Source organism: Carassius carassius, chromosome 12, assembly GCF_963082965.1.
Source record: "Carassius carassius chromosome 12, fCarCar2.1, whole genome shotgun sequence".
Taxonomy (NCBI): Eukaryota; Metazoa; Chordata; class Actinopteri; order Cypriniformes; family Cyprinidae; genus Carassius; species Carassius carassius.
This window is the reverse complement of record NC_081766.1, coordinates 27,503,137-27,510,356: the sequence shown is the minus strand read 5'-3', so window position 1 is coordinate 27,510,356 and position 7,220 is coordinate 27,503,137.

Sequence of the window (7,220 nt, the reverse complement as noted above, 5' to 3'; positions counted from 1 at the left end):
TTAGATATAGATATAGAGAAAATAAGAATTTGACAATTGGCAATTGGTCTTTTTAAACACATTTTTATTTTTGACAGTTCAATAATCTCTATTTTCTTCTAGCAAAACATTATTTGTTATGATGCCTTTTGTATTGTTTCATACTTTTCATCTTCAGAAAGATCTTTTTTCCCCACCATATTTCATGAGAACTGGGACTTGCTTAATAATGTGGAACAATCTCTTTAAAGTAGGGTTTCCATTTACCTAAGAAGACCTGGCGAACTATTGACCAAACCAGTCTGAGATTGATACCAGTTACCTGAAATGATGTGAAAAACGACACAAACTAAAATCGGACTCTTTTTTTATTTTTTTATTTTATTTATACTGAAATCCTATTGATATGTCACTTGCAGAATACTTTAGAACACAGTGTATTTCTATGAATAAGCTAATCACTGTGTGCATCGTTAGTAATAGATATATTTTTATGCCCGTAAGGGAAAGATTTACATAGTGTTACACGGTGAAGTACACAGACCATGATGGCAGAAAGCACATACTGTTTGCTTTCATTATTTCACAAAGTTTTTTTGTATTTTTATTGTGAGCACACAAATAAATAAAGTCTAATATACAGATGAGCAGCATTTTTAGAGCAAGTGAGCGCACATAGGCCTCCACGTTTACAGTGCTTGAGCATCTACGATCAGTTCTTTAGCTTCATGAACTGAACAAACACTGGTTAACCCATCGTCTACATAGAAGTTTTTTCAACAAACACTTGAGGCTGTTTGCATTAAGTACTTCAGAATGAAATTAGCACACCCAAGAGATGATGTAGCACCAAAGAGATGGACTGCCATATTATAGCCTTGAGGTTTTTTTTCTCCAAGTCTCCACCCTCCCACCATAGAAACCTTAGATAATTACGTTTGTCAGAAGGGACGAGGAACTGATGAAACATCTTTTTTATGTCACAGGTGACTGCGACAAGTTCTTACCTGAAGCGGCAAATTACTCCCACTAAAGAGTTAATTAGGTCAGTCCCGGTCAGCAGTTTTGATTAGAGATATTCCACAAAACCTAGCAGAAAAATCGAACATGACCCTCAGCTTATCTGGTTTCTGAGGGTGGTACACCCCATGGTTTAGAATGTAACAGTTTCTCCTTCAGGTATTGCTGGGGCTGGTTCATCATCACCTTTGTTAATTATCTCCTACATGAAAGCCCTGTAATGATCACAATATTTCGTGTTAGACTTTTCTTCAAATACTACAAACAGGCAGCTGGTAGCCTTTTGTTATTTGACAGTGAGGGTCAGCCACTATACTTGAAAGCTAGAGGAAGTTCATAATGTTCATTATCTTTCTGTTTGATAATGGCACTAAGATGCTGTATGAAATGAACTTTCTGTTGAGACACACTTTTATCCTCATAAGCTTTCTCATTGAAATCTGACTAAAGAATCTACAAGACATTGTTGAGTGACTGGATAGTTATTTCTTTCACCGCATATGGACGAAGCTCTGATCTCCCTGTCTTTCTATTCATGGATTTGAGAGTCCAATAATACTCCAGCCAAGCTCAGTTCTTTGAACAAATGTTTCATTTTCACAAACTATTATGACTTTGAGGGGAGTTAGAGCTGATCGGCAGTCATGTCTGACTTCACAGTTATGATTTGGTGGCAATTTACTGGCCAGATGTTTGAGGTGAGGCTATTGTAGTGCTGTCCTTTTGGTTGGGATATAGTACTTGTCAACTGGAATTAAATTTCTAGTATGTTTGCTGTAGTTGAATAGAGTTGACTGCTTGAAGTCCTTGAACTAGCAGACCACAAACTCTTCTACTTGCAGTGATGGTGTCAACAGCTGTCATGGTTCTGAGTCTCAGTTGCACTGACTGACTGATCACATTTAAGCAGAGGTGGGTAGAGTACCCAAAAACTGTACTCAAGTAAAAGTAAAAGTACTAGTCTAAATAGTTACTTGAGTAAGAGTAAAAAAGTATCGGATAGAAAATCTACTCAAGTTACTAGTTACTTTGGGTCATATATACTGAGTCTATTTTTATTTAGATATGAAAGTGACAGTGACATTGACATTCAGCCAAGTATGGTGACCCATACTCAGAATTTGTGCTCTGCATTTAACCCATCCGAAGTGCACACACACAGAGCAGTGAACACACACACACACTGTGAGCACACACACCATTTATGCTGCGGCGCCCGGGGAGCAGTTGGGGGTTCGATGCCTTGCTCAAGGGCACCTAAGTCATGGTATAGAAGGTGGAGAGAGAACTGTACATGCACTCCCCCCACCCACAATTCCTGCTGGCCCGGGACTCGAACTCACAACCTTTCGATTGGGAGTCCGACTCTCTAACCATTAGGCTACGACTTATATAGATAAAATATATGTCATGTATGTGTGTGTGTATAAATATATATATATATTTCATCAGCCTTTACTCCAGTCTTCAATGTCGCATAATCCTTCAGAAATCATTCCAATATGTTGATTTACGATCAATGATGTTCTTTTTATCTTTCTATTCATCAAATAATCCTCAACAAAATCTCACAGGTTCCAAAAAAATATTAAGCAGCAAAACTGTTTCCAGCACTGGTAATAAATCAATATATTAGATTTATATTTTGAAGGATCATAACTCTGAAAACTGGAGTAACAGCTGATGAAAATTCGGATTTGCATCACGAAATAAATGATATAAGTATGTATTATATATGTATAAATAACCTCTGACACGAAGAAGAGTGAAAACTCCTAACATGACCGCTAAGTTACCGAACATCTGAACATTACGAACCAAATGCACATTGACGGATCTTCTTTCATCTGTTCTGCAAAATGTAAACAAATGTATATTTCTGCAAGCGTAAATATTGTGGAAATATCATTATTAATTGTGTCTAGGCATAGGGAGGTCGTCATGTGACACACAGCAGCCACAACATATTGGCAAATTATTATTAAGCATTATGTTTTATTTTTTTTTCATTTTTATTAGAAACATTCCCAGAAGCATGAACTATATAATGAAATATCTGGATTATAACTTTTCATAAATTGTTAATAATGATAATATGCGATGGTCAAAGTAGCCTAATTATGTAATTTATTATAAAAACCTGTCTGTTTACTTAAGTAATATAGGTGTCATGCCATAACATATTTTTAATATGAATTACTTTATATTAAATGTGAATTTAACATTGAAAGTCAATGTGATAAAAAAACGGCTGCTAATCTTTCATTGTTCAGAAAGAGAGCAATTTACATTATCAAAGATCATTTTCACTGACAGTCTATCAATCACTCTCAGAAACTCCCATTAAAATCACTAAACCTGTTAACACTGAAATCAATACCTTAATTATAGATTCGTACACACACATCTGCACTTTGTTGTTTCTGACGAGAGAATTCGCCAGAAAGAGGTATTCAGTCAGTGAGCGAGTGAAGGAAGCACCGGCATTTCAGCGATGACTCATCGGAACGCCTCTGATTGGCCAATGCTTTAATAAGCTCAACAGAATCTTGTGTGATTGGTTAAAATGCGCAGTGCTGTAATACGCGTCTGTCTCTGGCTCAACGCCAGCCAGCGAACACAGATCTGAATTTAGCAGCTGATGATATGACTCACTGAGTTCTCACGCCAGTGTGATTGTATCAAATATAGAAAATATTTTTGTCTTTTGGAAGCTGCATTCAACTTGACTCCCCTCTGTTATAAGCCACACACGTAGCCTACAACAAACTAATGTCAAAGTGGTATCGTGTAGTGTAATCGAGTGTAGCCCAAATTATTACCTGTTAAACAGTAGATAGCACACGCGGTGTTCATCTAATAAGATCTCCATCGCAAGCAAATAATAGCCTTTGCAGATTTGCTTTCAATTCAGTGCAATTGCATAGCCACGTTTTCAACGCTGCTGATGTTCTTAAATGTTACAACTTCGAGTGAACCGCTTCAGACGCTCAGCGCGTGCGGCAGGGAACTGAACGAATCATTCAAACTGATTCATGAACCAATTCACTCGTTTGCCAACTGGTTTGAACAGAACTGACTCAAAAGAATGAATCATTCGCGAATGGGCATCGCTCATTGCCCAGAGAAAAGTAGACGGCGCAAACTGAAGCATTTATAACAATTATTGCATTAAGATAAAGTAACGAGAGGAGCGTCGCCCACAGTAACGAAGTAAAAGTACAGATTTTTCCCCAAAAAATTACTCAAGTAAGAGTAAAAGTACCCATCTTTAAATATACTCCAAAAAGTATTAGTTACCCCAAAAAATTTACTCAAGTAAATGTAACGAAGTAAATGTAACTCGTTACTACCCACCTCTGCATTTAAGTCATCAAGAAGATCTTCCAAAATGAATGCGGAGTCACTCTGTGTGTCCAGTAGAGCATAAGTGAGTACTCCTCTTTGTGGCTTTTCCACTGGAGAAATGAGAACTGTCACAATACTGGAAGTAGCAAAATAAATTTGTGTGAGTGCATGGATCATGAACTTCTACAGAAGTTTTCTTTAATGCCTTTGAAGGCATGTTGACTCTTTCTTCATCAAGCAGGTAGGGTGATTTCGTCCACATGTTTCACATTTATGATGATTTTTGCCATCGTTAATGTCTTCACCTGAGACACCTGAAGCAAATGTGATTTTCCTGTGATTTTCAGATCCTGTCTGCAAATGTAGAACATTGGGCAAAGATCATTATACATTTGAACTGCTGCTACTTTTACTTCTTTGTCCACTTGCAACCATTTTCTCTCCTTTACAAGCCTTAGCTACATTTCAGTTTCCCTTTGCTTTATTTTTGCTAATATTTTAGTTAATTTTTTTCACTTATTCACACAGGTTTTGCGGAATTTCGGTTGACACAAACACACGTTTTTTTTTTAAATATTTATTTCAACAAATGACAACCAAGATCAAATCCCTGGGAGCTTGTTTTTGTAACATTTTAAAATGCTGACTTGATGTACTAAGACAGTGATATTAAAAAAACATGCAGATGAGTTGAATATGAACTGATTGGGCCCTGTCATACACCTCGCGCAATGCGGCACAATGCGTGGCGCAAGTGCTTTTGCTAGTTTCATCCAGACGCAGTTCTCATTTTCCCGTCCTTCACTGCATTGTTTAAACAGCAAATGCATTTGTGCCCAATTGAGCACTTAGGGGCGTGCTGGTCTGAATACGAGGTGTGTTCAGGTGCACTGTTGGCACATTGTTATTTTGAGGAACTGAAAATAGACTGCGCCATAGACCAACTCAAACCTGGTCTAAAGTCTTGCGCAATGTTTTTCTTTGTTATTTAAAGAGCAAGTTAGTATAGGCATGTCCACAACGCACAGGGACAATCAACAGCACACAAATTTTGCAGACATGTTATTGCCCCGGCCTGCCCGGTCAAACCAATATCATTCAGCACCATATTGTGACCAAGCCAGAGGTGGTAGTGGGCACCTGGCCATATCGTTTACCTGTACACAAGACACAGGTGGTTCAGATTGAATTAGAGGCAATTCTAGAGATGGGGGTAATAGAAGAATTCCACAGATATTGGGCGAGCCCAATAGTTTCAGTGCCTAAAACAGTCAGCTTCACACAATTCTGTGTGGATTATTCGCAATAATAATAAAGACACTGGACTTAACAAAAGGCTATTGGCAGATCTCCTTATTGCCCTTATCCAAAGAAAAGACCATTTGGATTACACCAATTTGTTATGCTTCCTTTCAGGGGGCGGGCTTCTGCGTGCGAGGTCAAGGGCCATGGAATGCCAAGAAAGAGGTGATTGTTTTGAATTGTGGCTGTTTTAAGAATCACATGTTCATTTAATAAATGCACGAGTCTCAGCAAGCCAACCCTGTCGTCTTCCATCCATCCTCTGAACCTCATCACAGGACCGGTTTATGATTATGATTTACTTCTGTCAGAATACTGTGCAGAGAGCTGTCCACTAGTCATTAGAATGCAATCTATTTTGAATATGCAGCCATTGTGCAGGAGAGACGGTAAAGCATAAATGTGCAAGCTATGCCAAAACACAGCATCCTTCATGTAAACATAGATTATAGGTACAGAAGAGTTCTATGGGGTCTGTTAAAAATTTTAAAGAAAAAAATATTTTACAAAATGTTCCTGTAAGGTTCTCAAAGTTGTCAGTTAAAAAATTGAATGCCCTTTACAACAAACTTAATTTGTTTTGGTTTTATTTTGCTTTGTAAAAATAGGTTGAGGGCCATGAGATTATGAATTTTATTGGCAACCATAAAAATCTGCCTACATATCTATCTCCCCTGTGCTGTAAAATCAGTTTAAAAAGCTTAAGATAACATCTATTGATAAATCTAAATGATTTTTAAATGCTTCAATTTTAATGGATACCTCTCTTTTGGGTTTATAGCGAGTATTAAGCTCGAGACCAGAAGAGGGTTAAATAAGTTTCCAAGCCAGTTTTTTTTTTTCATGGAATTTAGGAGATTGTGAATTTGGACTTGACTGTCTTCTGTTTTTGGTCTAGACTACAACACTGGTTTATACATCTATCAATAATTGTGAGAGGACAAAAATACACTAAATAATTGGCATTTGTATTGTAAAATTTCAATTTTAACAAAAAAAACAAAAGAGAAAATAAAATAAAGTTGTATTTATTGTTCCCCTTACACAGTGAATGAATGAGTGATTTAATGAATGAATGAATGAATGGGTCTGCATTAACATTTATAGCGGTCTTTACACCTTGACAAGGGGATCATCATACTACATGGCCTTTGCCACTTTGCCAATGTGGGGTCTTTCAAAAAGCTTCACCAGACTGGGGAAATGGTTAAAAGAAAGAAAGAAAGAAAGAAAATATTAAGACACTTCCATAGAAAAAGATAAAAAATAATCATTTTAATAAAAAATACATTTATATATATTAATATATACTATAAATTATGCATCATTATGTGTCTTACACATTTAGGATACCAAGGTTCTAATTTGTAAAGCTATCCAAAGCAAACCTTTTGAGTACATAGGTATACTAGACAGAAACAAGAACAGGGACACATTGTTATTGGGTAACTCACTTCAGTTTTCCTACAATTACAACAGCATAAATGTAAAACTAGAGGACTAGCTAACACTCTGGACTGATCGACAGCATTGCAGGATGAAGTTTGCCATTGTAACAAATACTATAACTC